The sequence below is a fragment of the Rhinatrema bivittatum genome, chromosome 4 (assembly GCF_901001135.1).
Source record: "Rhinatrema bivittatum chromosome 4, aRhiBiv1.1, whole genome shotgun sequence".
Taxonomy (NCBI): domain Eukaryota; kingdom Metazoa; phylum Chordata; class Amphibia; order Gymnophiona; family Rhinatrematidae; genus Rhinatrema; species Rhinatrema bivittatum.
Window position 1 is genome coordinate 438,450,896 of NC_042618.1, and position 16,506 is coordinate 438,467,401.

The following is a 16,506-nucleotide window of genomic DNA, read 5'->3' on the forward strand; positions in this document are numbered from 1 at the left end:
TTAAAATAAGGTTAAAGAAAACAGAATATCTACCTTGCTTAATATTATGGTAATAAAAGTCTGGGAATTTCACCTGAGAATACACTGGGGGGATTCTCTAATTCAAAATGTCATAACCTCAAATTTAAAATAAAATTGCATACTGGTATAAGGTATCCTTTTACCCTATGAGATTCAATTTTTGTTTAAAGGGCATGCCACTCGCTGTAAATAACCCTAAAAAGATACCATGGAATTAAATGTATCAAATGTAAAAGACTGAAAATGGACTATATATTCATGTTATTCCCAGCTCACATTCTATTCGAACCAAAACTGTAAACTTGGAGCACTATATATTACCTAAAAAAATTTCATGTACTTTTTCAAGGAGAAAAAACAGTTAAGTGAAGCAGCTGGTTAATTTGTAACTGAATGAGATATATAATAGGTAACTTTCAGAATGTATCCTAAGTGCATCCTACATTCTTGTTTCCTCAGTGCAAGAAAGAACACTGTTGCATAGCAGGAATGCTCCACTCAATGCTCTATTTTGTTTATCACAAACCAGGGAAACAAAGAGTGATGGCAGTTAGAACAACAATTAAACTGCACATAAGACATCAGATTTCAGTAATAAGGAGGGGCTGGCCTTGAGTTTGTATGGATGGTATACATGAAAAATGTATGGAGGAAAAAAAAAAAGCCTCTGAAGTTAGACTGTTTTGGTCCATGTCCCGGCTTTTTTTATTTTATAGTATGCTATGCAGCATAAGACCAAAATAAAGAGCTGTAGAGGCAGCGAAATCACAGAAGCTTTGAAGAAACATTGTATTTGTGTAGTTTCTCTCATTCTTTAACAACGTAATGTGCTAAACATGGCTATTTTTCCGTTCCACATTTTGTAACAGTTTTCTGAAAGATACCATGAGCACCAGCTCTCGTTGTGCTGGGAATTTATTTATAAGACAATGGCAGGAGTTATAACTAAGCAGCACTGTGACAAATGCTGAATTTTGAATGCAACACACCAATCTCCCACCATTTTAGTGTTTGTTACAAGTAATTCAAATTCAGAAAACAAATCATCTACTGGGAAAGATCCAATAGCCAGACCAGACGGCATTATGAACCTCATAACGTTCAGAAAGAGGCTTCCAAGTAATATTTGAAGGACTTGCCTGTGGAAATGTATACTTGTTGCTAAATGAGCTAAAAAATAAGGACCTTCCCAATCTCACAAGTCAAGCACATTATAGCATCAACAGTGCTACTACATTAATTATCATATAAAAGGGAAAGCATTATCTGAATTATCTGTGTGGACTCTAAACAAAATCATTTTATTTTTGGTGGGAAGCTACTTCCCCTCACCACTCCCATTCTACCTGTTTGTATTCAAACTAATGAACACAACAAAACTGAATCTTTTTTAAAAATATAAATATTAATTCTGTGAACAGAATAGAAATTCTGGCAACTATCTTTGAGTGCCATTTATACAGTGCATTCATTTATGTATATAAATATCGTGATAGATATAGATACATTATTTAATGGAAGAAATAATTTTACCAAAATGTCTTTTTTTTTTTTTACCTACCTCTGTAAGCACCTCTCCATGGGGGTTGCTGGTCTTGAAAGGCCATGTCTAGAGTAGCCTGATGGGGAAAAAAACACAGCCACAGCTGCCCTGGTGGCTTCATCCTGCCGTGTGCGGTCTTCCTCATCAGAATCTTTTGATAAAGGTAAGAATGCAGCATGATTTACTAATGGAGCAGAGACACTAAGATATTCAGATCTAAACTGATTTGGACCTGTCTCTGGCTTCAACTGTTGAAAGAAGTCTTTGAAAAGCAATTATTTTTCATGCGGCAAAGTCACATTTTTCTCCACACATAATTGGCTTTCATTATGTGCATAAAGAGATGCAATAATAGTAATATGCTTAGCTGTTTCTTTTTGGGATTCAGATGCATTGCTACTGTCATTGGACTACATATTTTTCCATATTTTATTGTCCATTACTGTACACTTAGCTTTCTCTAAGATTCATTTTTAACTCAAGAAATACAGAATGCAATTGTTCAATGTTGCATTTGTTTTCCAAAATTGTTTTAGATATAACAATGTACAAAATCTACCCCAAAGCATTTGGTAATAATCTAGCTAAATAGTTTAATAAAACTGATTTGCCGAAATCGCATACAGAATGGATGATAAAATACCTAAAACTGTTATCAGGAAATCCACTATGCCTTGTGTGCACAAATAGTTATAGCTCAAGTACTTTTAAACACAATAGGTGTGGATGTGTCTTACACTGGTAATAAAAAATTATGCCGAACATTTGTACCTAAGATTTAAAAGTTAAAAAAAAACAAAAAAAATAACATGGGAAAAGGATGAAAAGAAGTATCGCGTTTGCAAAGCTCCGTAAACATGTTTTTTCTTTACAGGAAATATACTGTAACACCAGCAGACCTGACATAAAACAATTCCAGTGGACAAAAAGCGCACAACCCCCCCCCCCCCCCCCAAAAAAAAAAAAAAACCAAACAAAAAACAAAACCCCACCACTACTGCGTTTGAATCTAAAAATCAAACAGAAAAGGTAGCAGTTTATTACACTTACCGAGACACTCATTCAGGCTGGCTTTCTGACTATTTGCAGGGAGGGATGCGATGAATCTTAGATTCAGACGATATATTGCCGTCTTCGTGTCCTGCTTGTTCATCAGCAGCTGCAGGTGTGCAGGATGAATGGCCAGTTCTGTTTTTAAACAAAGACTGTGGTCTGCGTAAGCCAAGATGCTCTGTATTGTCTGAGGATCTCGGCTCCGCTCTGAAACCCCTCCGCTGAGACAGGTATTCGCTGCTGTCTGCTGTCCAGACAGGATCATCTGAGCTCTTATGCTGACAATCACCTTCATTTTTCTGTCTTGGAGGCCCAGTGTGCCGAATCGATGGATGCCTGTTCTCTTTAGTATTTATTTGCCTCTGGATTGGAGGGAGTGGGGAAGAGGTTTTTTTTTTTTTTTCAGTTCAAGATCTGAGACAGGCATGCAATTGGATAAATCACGGTTTTGCGTTGGGTATATTCAGTTCCCTGGGTCGCTGCATTGCTGAAAAAAACTTGCTATGCTCTTCTTCCCTCCACAAGGATAAAGGTCTGCAGGATTTTAAAAATAATAGTTTAAATACAAATTAGTTTTCGTCCTCCTCCTCTCCCCCCCCCCCCTCCCCCCTTGTAACATTCCAGTCTTCCTACGCTTGAACAGTAACTATTTTTGAAAAGAAAAACACTTAATAAGGCTAAGGTCAAATTATTTAGGATTGGCATTTGCTGTGATAACAAATCAGCAACGTACAGATTTATGAATTTTTTTTTTTTTTTTTACCCCTGAAGGCAAACATTAGACATTTACTTTATAAAGAAAAGCTTTAAGATCTTCCCTGTGGTTTCCATAGTGATTCCACCCCCCCCCCCTTTTTTTTTTTTTTTAACCACAGATTGAATCGCTGATTCGCTGCTACCCTTTGTGTTTTCAAACACTTGTGCTACCAACTGTCGGTATGAAGGATAAGTAAGGCACATGTAGAATGCAAACTGCCAAAAATAATTGAACCAGATAGATGTTGGTAAAAAGGTAGGGGGAAGAGGTTGGGTTTTTTTTTGCAGCAACAGACAACATAGCACCACCGTAGAAAAACCATGTTTGAAATGCAATCCCCTTAAACTGTGTATGTGTATGTCTGGCTATTTGTCTGTCGATCACTAAAACCTGCTCTGCACATACAACTCATAAAAATTACAATGCACCTAGATAAAATGGTGATTATTTTATGCAGAAGTGTTTGTTGCATATACTTTTCCTTTTCAATTATTCATTCCTATTGTCATCAACAAGATATATTTCATGCACTGATTGATTATTGCTGTTTCACTTTAGTTTTCCAAACATTTTTTTTTAAATGATCATTGGATTGTATCAGGAAAATATTCCAAGGCACTAAGTAAAAATAAACCGAATACTATGTTATTAAATCCCTCAATATAGGTCATTAGAAATAACATGTCAACAACAAAAATAGAAAGTATCGCCATACAAATATGTTTTCCAGTAGTCCAACTGCAAATATAAAGTCTTTTGATATAAGCATATTGGAAAGAATATGTTTCTTTCCAAGTTATATATCATTTAACAACAAGAGGACAGTATGTGGATGCTTCTAGTGATAAGTTATTATAATCCTCTGCAAATTTCTTGTCTTAACAATGAAAGATTGTCTGCATATTACAGATATTGAATTGATGTCAGGAAATGATAGATGTATTACAAATAAACTCCTAGCGCTGGAAATAAATTTCGTTTTTCTACATAAAGATCATAAATTTGTCAACTTCTTAAGAACATAAGAAAGATGGTGCACAATTTACAATGGCTGTGCTAAAGAAGCTCAAATAACTAGCTTATTGGTCTGTCATCAATATTACATCACGCAATTCAATGGATCTTAGTTCCTATGAGACATCATGAAGCTACCATACAGTGGTAAAAGCCAATGTCAAGACTTTCTCTAGCTACCAAATCTCTATAGTTGTATTAGCTTTACAAAATACTATTCATCTGTCCTCCAGGACAAATACCTCAATCACAGCCTTGAAGACTTTTCTGGGATATAATGTACTGCTAGCCTTATATCTTAAATGACAAAAACAAATGTGAAAGAACTTTCAGTTTCACATATGTCATTTATATACAATAATAAGCACTAACACAAGTATTTCTTTTCTGTTTTAGTGAAATAAAAGAGACCAAGAGTAAGGTCGCTCAACTGCAAAAAAAACAAAAAAACAAAACTTTGAATGGCCAGGCTGAGGACGCGCCCACAGAAACTTTGTGAAGTTCCAATGAAATCAAATTAGCCCACCCACAGACAAAGTCAAGCTTGAAAGCTGCTCACTACTTTTGTAGCTGTTGGTACTATAGAGAGGACTAATATGCTGTGCCAACCTCCGTGAGGCAGAAAGAATTTACGGGCATGGTTCCCCAAGGCATAAGAATGCACATACAGTGCCAGATGTTTTATTCTTTGGAATAAAGTATTATGCGGGGATAGCACTGATACTTTGTACCTTGGTCTATTTTGCACCTGTAATGGGTTTTATCATGCAATCACAATGTAATTTTTTTCTCCCAATGACCTCAGCAAATACTAGGCTCTTATATCCATTTATGTGGGAACTGATTGCTCTGATGGGGGAAAATCTGTAAGACAGAAGCCGTCTTCCAAATTCATGCACAATGGAATATCCTAAAAATGTCAACATGCCATTCCTAACCACCAAGGAATTCTAAAAGGAAAGTCTCACATTCTACCTGCCCCCTATGCAGACGACTTGATCCACTTACTGGTATTTATTCTGCACAGCTTTGTTGATAGATACTTTAAATTAGCAGTCTTCTGTTCTTAGTTTACAAAGAGAATTGCTGGATAGAGCAATTTTCCATTCTGATCTCCATATGCCTTGTGCTCTGAGTGATAAACAATGACGTTTTGTTCTTGAAGCACTTCCAGTCTATATAAGTGTACTCAATCAGAATGTGCCATGGCATGAACCATAATGAAAGCCAAATAGTTAAAAAAAACAAAAAAAAACCCCTAACAAATGGATAATATTTACAATTTAAGAAAGGAAAACTTCCCCAACATATTTTAACTAAGTGCATAGACTGGAAGAGCCTCAAGCAAGTCAGATCCTCATCATTCTAAGTCAGGGCTCAAGGCATACCAATATCAGTAAGAAAAATGATGCTACATGCTAATACTTTTCATGAACTAGAAATAGAAGAATATGTTTAACAATATCAGTGAAGACAAGTTATATTATATGATCGAGGTGAACTGAAAAGTCATAATGTGTAATCAGGGTACAGACCCACTGGCAGATTTATTATGTCACAATAAGAACCCACAGGATTAATGAAAAGTGCCTGATGATAACCAAGATATCTCTAAAGTAGAAGGCTTAGAAAAAAAAAAAAAGCCACAACATATCTTATGGTGCTCTAGGGCAGACACTACTGATAAGCCTCCTGGCTTTGGGACTTTATTTTGTTAAGCCACAGGTTTAGACTTTCACTGAAGAGTGACAGGCAGCAGGGCTAATGCCTTGGCACACAGGGATGGTAACTTTCAAAGGGGTGCATGGGCGCACGCTAAAGCGTGTGCGTCGGTGCGCGCCCAGTGACACAGCTATTTTATAATGTACGCACACATAAGCGCAAATGTTATAAAATCGGATAGGCACATGTATGTGTGCGCCCTGTTTTGCAGTTGGGCACACACAGTCACACACATCCAGGTCCGAGCCGCGTAAGTGGGGAGAATTTTATATCTGGTGCACATCCATACCATGACCAGTTTCACCAGTTCGTCCACCAGTTCATCCAGTATAGAACTAGGTCCTTCAAACATCCCTGGTTTAATAGCCTGCAGTCTTCCCAGTTACCCCAGATCTCTCAGAAAGCAAAATTGCTTACCTTGTAATAGGTGTTATCCCAGGACAGCAGGATGTAGTCCTCACATATGGGTGACATCAGTAATGGAGCCCTATCACGGAAAACTTTCTGTCAAAGTTTCTAAAAAGCTTTGACTGACACTGGCACACTGAGTGCACTGAGCATGCCCAGCATGCTATGATCCCTGCGTCCACAGGGGTCTCCCTTCAGTCTCGTTTGTAGCATTATGCGTAAGCGAAAATATTTTATTTATTTTTTTATTTAGAAACTTTTATATACCGACAACCGTTTGCACATCGTATCGGTTCACAGATAACAAAAAACTTTAGGCGTTGCCTTTACATGGAACAGTAAACTATGAACTAGGGAACAGCAAACATCTAACAGCTCATTAATAGTATTTACAAAGGTAGGAGACAGAATAGATTAACTACAGCATGGGAACTAGGAAAAATATAAAAGAAAAATAATAAATAATATTATAAATAAATAAATAATATAATATTATAAATAAATAAATAAGAAAAATATAAAAGAAAATAATAAAACGTATCGGACCCAACACCGCGGGGTGGCAGGTGGGTTCTGTGAGGACTACATCCTGCTGTCCTGGGATAACACCCATTACAAGGTAAGCAATTTTGCTTTATCCCAGGACAAGAAGGATGCTAGTCCTCACATATGGGTGATTAGCAAGCTATAGGCTGAGTCATTTTCTAGTGAATCAACAGTGCAGTATTGTTGGTAAATATGAGTTCCCTGTACGTACCCGGATCAGTCCAGACACCTGGGTTGTGACTCCGCACCAGCAGATGGAGACAGAGCAAAACTCGTCTGGCACCCACAGCCCCTCAGTCTTTCTCTGTCTCCAGCAGATGGGGCAGGTCCACCCACAGTCTCTGGGATCCCTGGGTAGGGGTTTTTAGTTAGTCAGGGATAGTTAAAAAAAAAAAAAAAAAAAAGATTTGGAAGACATTTAAGAAGAAAAGAAAGAAGAAAGTCTCCCTTGGTGCCTGTCTCCCAGGGGGGTTGGGAAGGTTCTGAGAGGACCATCCCCCCCCTGGTTGAGACCGCTGCTAGGGGTTGAGGACCCGGCCGAGGTAGGCAGCAGCGTCGGGGGTGACACCGGGGAGCCCGGTTCACTCACCCCCACCGGAGCAGAAGATCAGGACCCGGGACAGCGGTACAGTTTTGTAAAAAAAAAAAAAAAAGCCGGTACTTTGTTTTTTTCAGCGGCACCGTTTGCTTACACTCTCTTTCTGCCTCGGTCTCGCTCGGAAGCTTCGTGGGAGGGGGGCGATTTTTCTGGTCTTTATTTTGTTCTTCTCTTCCGCCGGACGGCACCGTCGGGGCCGGGGATGCTGAGAGGGACGGCTCGGTGCGCGCGCGGGTTTCGCGCGACGGCGTTTGCACTAATTGCGTCTCCGGCGGTGAGGGACCCTCGGAGGGCAGTCGGGGAGGCCGCCCTTGGGCGGCGCGATCGCCGCCGCGCAAGCCGAAGTTAGTGTGGCTGACCCGTTCCCGCTGAGCGCGGGAACGGCGGCCATTTTAGAGACAGTCAGAGCTGCCACGAGGAGGGCCGTCAGTAATGGCGGCCAGCCTCCCCCGCTTTCGCCACAACAACGAGCCCCCGGGGGGGCTGAGCTCTACGGGGGACCAGAGTATGGAGGAGGCCTCTGCAGACTCGGAGGCCTCGTTCTTGGCGGATTTTTCCTTATTACTATGAAAGCTCATGAAATACAAGAGTTCCAGGAGGAAGTCAGGAAAGTCCAAGACTTCAGGGGGCTCGGAGGGGTTTTTGCAGCCCCGGAAGAGGACGGCGCGGGATAGGTCTCAGAAAGACCCTCCGAAGGAAAAGCGGCGGCCGCGGGGAGCGCCGCAGGACTCAGACACGGAGTCCACCTCCTCAGAGGAGGGGGAGGTGTCCTCAGGGGCCCCAGGAGGGGCTGAGGGACACGAGGATGAGGGGCCAGTCCCGCCAGGCGCCGGCAAGGGGACGCAGGCAGCGGATGGCGATGACCCAAAAGTGGTACGCCTGTTTAGAAGAGATGAACTCTCGCCCCTCATCCCGGCTATTCTCAAGGAGCTGGGAGTGGAGGCCCCGCCGGTAGAATCGCGGCAGGGAGCCAATATGGACCCGGTGTTACTGGGCTTGGCACGGCCACCGGTGGCTTTCCCTTTTCACTTCTCGGCGTCCGATATCCTATTCCGGGAATGGGATACCCCTGAGCTGGGCCTGAAGGTGAGTAAGGCTATGGACAAGCTGTATCCACTACAGAGGAGGTTTTGGAGCTTCTTCGCCTCCCTAGGGTGGACTCGGCGGTGATGAAGAGATCTACGATTCCCGTCACAGGCGCCACTGCACTCAAAGATATTCAGGATAGAAAACTGGAGGTGCAGCTGAAGAAAGTTTTTGAGGTCTCCGCCCTGGGGGTCCGGGCGGCCATTTGCAGTAATTTTGCGCTGCGAGCTGGGCTGCGTTGGGCCCAGAATCTCCAGGCGAACGCGGGTCTCTCCGAAGGGGAGTCTGAGCAGGCGGATTTCCTTGAAGCTGTAATTGCGTATAGCGCGGATGCTATGCATGATTTGCTACGCACGTCGGCCAGGGCCATGGTGTCAGCGGTCTCCGCTCGCCGTCTACTCTGGCTTCGCAACTGGGCGGCTGATGGATCTTCCAAGGCTCACCTTGGCTCGCTGCCATTCAAGGGGAAATTGCTGTTTGGGAAACAGCTGGACGATCTGATGCAATCCCTAGGAGAGAACAGAGCGTTTAAGTTACCAGAGGACAGACCCAGGCCTAGGGTCTCCTTCTCCACGAGGACTCGTTTTCGGAATAACAGGCGTCAGCGGCCGCAAAGATCGTCCGGATCCGGGTCCTCCTATCGGCCCGGGTCCTCCAGGTCTTCCTCGTGGTCTCAGTCCTTTCGTGGGAAAAAGTTCGGAAGACAAGGTGGTCCCTCATCGGGTTCGGGGGCCAAGGCGGCCCAATGAAACGAGGGAGGTCCATTCCTTGCGGCAGCCTCAGGAACTTGTGCCAAATGTGGGAGCAAGGCTGGCGTTATTTGTCAAGGAATGGACCAAGATAACCTCGGACCAGTGGGTCCTCGACGTGATAAGTCACGGTTACGCTTTAGATTTTGTACGTCTGCCAGCGGACAAGTTCCTCGTCTCACCCTGCAATGGGTTCGCAAAGCACTCGGCGGTACGAGCGACTCTGCGCCGGCTGGAAGCGCTGGGCGCTATCACTCCCGTACCCCTCAGGCAACATTGCAAGGGAAGGTACTCCATCTACTTTGTGGTGCCCAAAAAGGAGGGTACGTTTCGACCAATTTTAGATCTAAAAGGGGTCAACCGGTGTCTTTGTGTCCCACGCTTCAAAATGGAAACGATTCGATCGGTGGTGGCAGTGGTGCGGCCGGGCGAATTTCTGGCCTCCTTGGACCTGACGGAGGCGTACTTGCACATCGGAATTCAGCTGTGTTATCACAAGTTCCTGCGGTTTTGCATCATGGGCAGACACTATCAGTTCAGAGCTCTTCCCTTCAGTCTCGCCACGGCTCCTCGCACCTTCGCCAAGGTCATGGTGGCTCAACTCAGACGGGAGGGTCTACTGGTACACCCTTATTTGGACGATTGGCTTATCCGTGCCAAATCGGAGGTCCTGTGACGACAGGCGGTTTCCAGGGTATTGCAACTTTTGCAGTCTCTCGGATGGGTGATCAACCTTGCCAAGAGTCATTTGGAGCCTACCCAGAGGTTGGAGTACCTGGGAGCACTGTTCGACACGGAAAGGGGCAGGGCCTCCCTGTCCCAGGAGCGGGTGACCAAGCTGCAGGGACAGGTGCGGCACCTGCTGGCTCTACGGTGCCCTCTGGTGCGCGATTATCTGATGGTCCTGGGCTCCATGGCATCCACGCTGGCCTTGGTCCCCTGGGCTTTTGCTCATCTTCGACCATTACAGTCAGCTTTACTCTCCCGTTGGAAGCCGGTATCGGAAGACTTTCTTCTTCCCCTCCCTCTCACGGAACGGGCCCGGTCCAGCCTGCAGTGGTGGCTGCGGCCCGACCATCTGTCTTGCGGCGTGTCGCTTCTCATGCCCAACTGGTCGGTAGTCACAACGGACGCCAGTCTCTTGGGCTGGGGAGCAGTCTGTCGGGGGCGCTCTGTACAAGGACAGTGGTCCAGGGAGCAATCGCAATGGTCCATCAACCGACTGGAGACCAGGGCGGTGTCGCTGGCGCTCTGAGCCTTCCGCTCTTTGATTCAAAGACGGGCGGTCCGGGTGCTGTCGGACAATGCGACTACGGTAGCCTATATCAATCGCCAGGGCGGAACCAGGAGCCGACAGGTGGCGGAGGAAGCCAGCCATCTGATGCACTGGGCGGAACAGAATCTCAGCAGCCTGGCGGCGTCACACATAGCAGGGACCGACAACGTCCAAGCGGATTTTCTCAGTTGACATCGTCTGGATCCGGGAGAATGGGAATTGCCAGACATAGCTTACCGTCTCATCTGCGCCAGATGGGGACAACCACACATGGATCTGATGGCCACAGCTCGGAACGCGAAAGCACCTAGGTTTTTCAGTCGGAGAAGGGAACGGGGGGCAGAAGGCGTCGATGCACTGGTACTGCCCTGGCCCACGGACGTGTTGCTGTATGTGTTCCCTCCTTGGCCCTTGATAGGCAAGGTACTTCGGCAGATAGAGCTGCATCCGTCGGCAGTGATCTTAGTCGCCCCGGAGTGGCCACGGCGCCCGTGGTTCGCGGATCTTGTACAGCTGGCAGCGGAACCGCCCCTTCGGTTCCGCGGCGAGGCGATTATTCTTCATCAAGGACCCGTATGTTTGGAGGATGCGGATCACTTTTGTCTCGCGGCTTGGCTTTTGAGAGGAAACGCCTGAAGTCGAAGGGGTACTCAGATGCGGTGGTAGCCACGTTGCTGAGAGCTAGGAAACTGTCCACGTCCTTAGCTTATGTGCGGGTTTGGACAGTGTTTGAGAACTGGTGTTCTTCTCGCCAGGTGAATCCTGTCGTGATCTCCATGCCTGAGGTTCTTGCTTTTCTACAGGACGGTCTCTCGAAAGGGTTGTCCTGTAGTACCCTTAGAGTCCAGGTAGCTGCTCTTGGTTGTCTCAGAGGTAAGGTACAGGGGGTGTCGTTAGCTCTCCACCCGGCTGTGGCGCGCTTCTTACAAGGGGCTAAACACCTGCGCCCGCCGGTACGGAATCCTTGTCCGTCCTGGAATCTAAACTGGGTTCTCTCGGCTCTATGTTCAGCGCCGTTTGAACCCTTGAAGCGGGCGACCATCAAGGACTTAACCCTGAAGACGGTTTTTCTGATCGCAATCGCGTCGGCGTGGCGAGTTTCGGAGCTCCAAGCTTTGTCGTGCAGAGAACCGTTCTTGCGAATTTCTGATTCGGGGGTGTCCTTGAGAACGGTACCGTCTTTTCTGCCGAAGGTGGTGTCAGCATTTCACCTGAATCAGTCTATTGAGCTTCCCGCCTTTTCAGGCGTAGTCAATGAGTCCAAGGACCTGAGAAAGCTCGACGTTCATAGGGTGCTTCTCCGTTATCTAGAGGTCACGAATCCCTTTAGAGTCTCCGACCACCTTTTTGTGGTACATGCTGGTTCCCGGAGGGGCGCCGCGGCTTCCAGGGCCACTATTGCGAGGTGGCTTAAGGAGGCCATCGGTTCGGCGTATCTATTGAAGGGCAAGATGGCCCCTCAGGGCCTCAGGGCTCATTCTACTCGGTCACATGCTACCTCTTGGGCAGAGGTTTCTCAGGTGTCCCCGCAGGAGATCTGCAGGGCAGCGACTTGGAAGTCGTTATATACGTTCACTAGACATTATCGCCTTGATGTTCAGGCAGCGGATGCCGGGGTGTTTGGAGGGAGAGTGATCCGAGCGGGACTCTCTGCTTCCCACCCTCGGTAATTGGCTCTGGTACATCCCAGGTGTCTGGACTGATCCGGGTACGTACAGGGAAAGGAAAATTAGTTCTTACCTGATAATTTTCGTTCCTGTAGTACCACGGATCAGTCCAGGCTCCCGCCCTTATGTGTCTGATTTTGTGCTGAAGATACAGAGTCCACTCGGTTGGATTCAATTTTGTTCTTACTCATGTTTGAGTACTACCGTTCTCCCCTGGTTCTGGCTGTTCTGTTCCAGTCGGGGGTCTTTGAATTGGCCTGTATTGAGGGTTGTTTACTTAGTTAGTCGGGCAGTTCTTGCTTTGACATTACGTAAGACTGAGGGGCTGTGGGTGGCACCTTACTATATGTAGGGAGCCAGACGAGTTTTGCTCTGTCTCCATCTGCTGGTGCGGAGTCACAACCCAGGTGTCTGGACTGATCCGTGGTACTACAGGAACAAAAATTATCAGGTAAGAACTAATTTTCCTATAGCCAAAATCACAGCAGGTTGGATGTAGGAGGAGTTGGGAATATATTGGAAACAAGTTCTGTAAGACAGATTGTCTAAAGGCCGAATCTTGTCGTTCTTCTTTGCCCAAGCAATAATGAGCTGCAAAAGTGTGAAGGGAACTCCATGTTGCAGCTTTACATATGGTAATAATGGGCACTGAACGATAGTGTACTACTGATGTAGACATAGCTGTTACTACGTGTGCTTTTACTCACCCTTGGAGAGGAATTTTTGCTTTTTCATAACAGATTTCGATACGGTCTGTTAGGCAGTTGGAGAGAGTCTGTTTTACTACCGTGACTCTTGGTTTATTTTTTGTGAAAAGAAACAGAGAGTTGGTTGGATGTCCTATGGACCACCGTGTGGTTCAGGTGAAAAGCTAGTGCACGTTTTCAGTCTAAGGTGTATAAGACTCTCTCTCCTTGGCTAGAGAGAGGTCTTGAAAATAAAGTAGGCAAGACTATTGACTGATTAAGTGAAAATCTGTTACTACTTTTGGTAGGAATTTGGGGTGAGTGCAAAGGACTACTCTGTCATACAGGAACCTTATGTAGGATGAGTAAGTGATGAGAGGTTGCAACTCATTGACCCTCCTAGCCGATGTAATGGCTACTAAGAAAATTACTTTCCATGTAAGAAATTCCTTGCCGCAGGAATGTAGTATACTTAGGTCCCATTTAATGACCAGTGGTCAAATGGGAGGCTTAAGGTGAAGTAAGCTTCTCATAAACCAACATACTAGGGGTTACGCTGTTATTGGTGTATCCCCTATTTCCTTGTGGTGTGCCGCTATGGCATTTAGGTGTACCCTTACAGAGGATGTCTGGAGACCAGAATCCGAAAGGTGATATAGATAATCTAGTACAGAAGGAGTGGGGCAAGAAAAAAGGTGAAAAACCTGTTTGTGTGCACCACTTGGTAAATCTAGTCTACTAAAAGTGGTAAGGTTTACGTGCAGAAGGCTTTCATGAAGCTACGAGAACTTTAGAGACTTGTGTTGAAAGATTAAATGGTTGCAGAATTTCAACATGCAAGCTGTCAGGGCAAGAGTGGTTAGGTTGGGATGATGCAACTTGTCCTGATTCAGAGTTACGAGAGTGGGTGCTGTGCCCAGGCGAATTGGTCTCTGATCGAGAGGTCGAGGAACATGGGAAAAACATATTTGTTGAGGCTAGTATAGGGCTAAGAGGACTATTGTTCCTCTATCCTGTTGTAGGTTCACGAGAGTTTTGGGTATGAAGTATGGGAAGCATACTGGTCTCGGGCAGGACGTGGTCCTGAGGAACAGTGAACTCCGTCCCGGTTCAGCATTATAAGAGTGCTGGCTATGAGAGGTAGCGGAAGATACACATTTAGGAGGCCCTTGATGGAAGAAAGGCGTCTATGGGAACACAGTGGAACCATGTGTAGGTAGTAGAATCTGTGCACCGTATGGTTCGATTCGAAAGCAGAGGGCAAGTTTGGTTGACCTCCGCGGTAGAAGATTTCTCTTGCTACACATGTCCAAGACCATTCAAAAGGATGGACCTATCTGGAGATGGTCTGCTAGTGCGTTCAGTAAGTGTCTGAGATCAGTGGCCCGAGGATGCATAGAATGAGCAAGGGCTAAGGATAAAGCTGTGCAGCTTCATTGCAGAGCAGCTAAGATGTTGTGCATGCTTGTATGTTGGAAAGCAGATTGTCCCTATGCTGTCTGTCTGTATGCACAAAGAACTGTTGCAGAGGCAGTATTGGAAGGCATAAGGGTATAACGCATGGTACAAGATCCAGGAAGTTTATGTGGAACTGCTTGGAGCGGAATAGATGCATATTGGGTTGAGAAGATTTGTGGTCAAACTTACAACCTGAAGTAAATGCGAGCATGAGCAGGATCAGACTAGGATTTTGGTTCTAAATCCGTGATATAGAGAGGGACAAAAGCGGTTGAATAGCTTAGACCCACTGATAATGGAATTTCACTGAATCTAACTCATAGCAGTTTTGGTCTATGAGGAAAGTACATAGTGAAAAAACCTCAGAGCCCGATAATGTAAAATTTTGGGGGGCTAAGGTTATGGAATATGCGCACAGGGACATGTAGGAATGTATTAGAATGTCTGCACGGATGCTGGACAGGAAGGTCATTGTGACTGTGGTGTCCAGAAGTGTATAAGGGAATTATAGCAGTGACAGTAATCTCAGATAGTGGACTGCCTGTGGTTATGCAGCTGTCCATGCAAGGAAAGCGTGAATGATGTTGGACTCCGTAGAGAAACAGAAGTCATCGATATTGATTCAATGAAATACCCCAGTTGCTGAAGCTGGTGCCACCAGCAGAGCTTGGAATTGTAATATTGTTGACTCACCATGAGGCACATAGAAAGAATAAAGGTAATGTACTTACTGCGTTTTGGAAGCATGGTAATGAGAGATACCATTTTACCTGTGCCTTCTGAAGAAAATTGGTATTTCTGAGGTCCAGGATGGATGGAGAGTAACTACTTTCTGTTGAAAGAAAGAATAATGTAATTAAAACTCCCCCACCCCCCTCTTCCCCCCTCTGCGCTTTGACGCATGTAGGGGAGTGTACCGGAAACCTTGGTACAAGGTGGGGGTGGCTGCTCTGATATCCGGCCAGTTGGAAAACTGGGAAGTGTCCAACTGAAGGGGTTGATGTAATCTGGATATCATGTAACCTCCCATGGGAGTGAGAGCGGTAAAGTCTTACCTGCATTTCTGAGTGCTGTACAAGGAGACATCGAGACCTGTATCAGGTTTCAAGGTGGACTTGTAGTTGAGGCAGCATGTGCTGGGTTTCATGTTTAGCAGAACAGTGAATGCACCTGGAACTTTGGTACCGAAACAGAAACCAAATAGCATTAATCAGTACAGAGCCACGTTGCTGAAAAAGGGAGGAAGCCCTGATGCAATCCCAAAGAAAAGAAAGCAAAATTGCTTACCTTGTAATAGGTGTTATCCCAGGACAGCAGGATGTAGTCCTCACATATGGGTGACGTCAGTGACGGAGCCCTAACGCGGGAAAACTTCTGTCAAAGTTTCTAGAAAGCTTTGACTGGTGTTACGGCTATGGCTGCTGTGCAACCGCCTCACCACCAAGGGTCCTTCTAGAGCTGGCTCTCCTGACGGGCCCAGTCCATCTCTATGTTCTGGAATTCCCTTTATATCCCTGCCTGGAAGTTCCCTCAGTGCTTCGGCATCAAGCTCGCCTGGGCTCCCTGCTCTAGCCTTCCTTGCTTTGCTGTAGAGATGTGAATCGTGTCCTCGATCGTCTTAACGATCGATTTCGACTGGGAGGGGGAGGGAATCGTATTGTTGCCGTTTGGGTGTGTAAACTATCGTGAAAATCGTTAAAATCGTGAGCTGACACACTAAAACCCCCTAAAACCCACCCCCGACCCTTTAAATTAAATCCCCCACCCTCCCGAACCCCCCCCCCCAAATGCTTTAAATTACCTGGGGATCCAGCGGTGGTCCAGAACGGCGGCGTACGGAAAATGGCGCCGGCCATACGCATATGGCCGGCGCCATTTTCCGTACGGAAAACGATTCGCGGCAAGAAATCGCTTCCTGAACC

At 45.6% G+C, this 16,506-nt stretch overlaps 1 pseudogene; it reads right to left on the minus strand.

Annotated features, from left to right (window-relative positions):
• Positions 1-3,015, minus strand: part of LOC115089436 — a 1,328,227-nt pseudogene extending 1,325,212 nt beyond the window's left edge.
• Between the last annotated feature and the right edge of the window lie 13,491 nt (positions 3,016-16,506).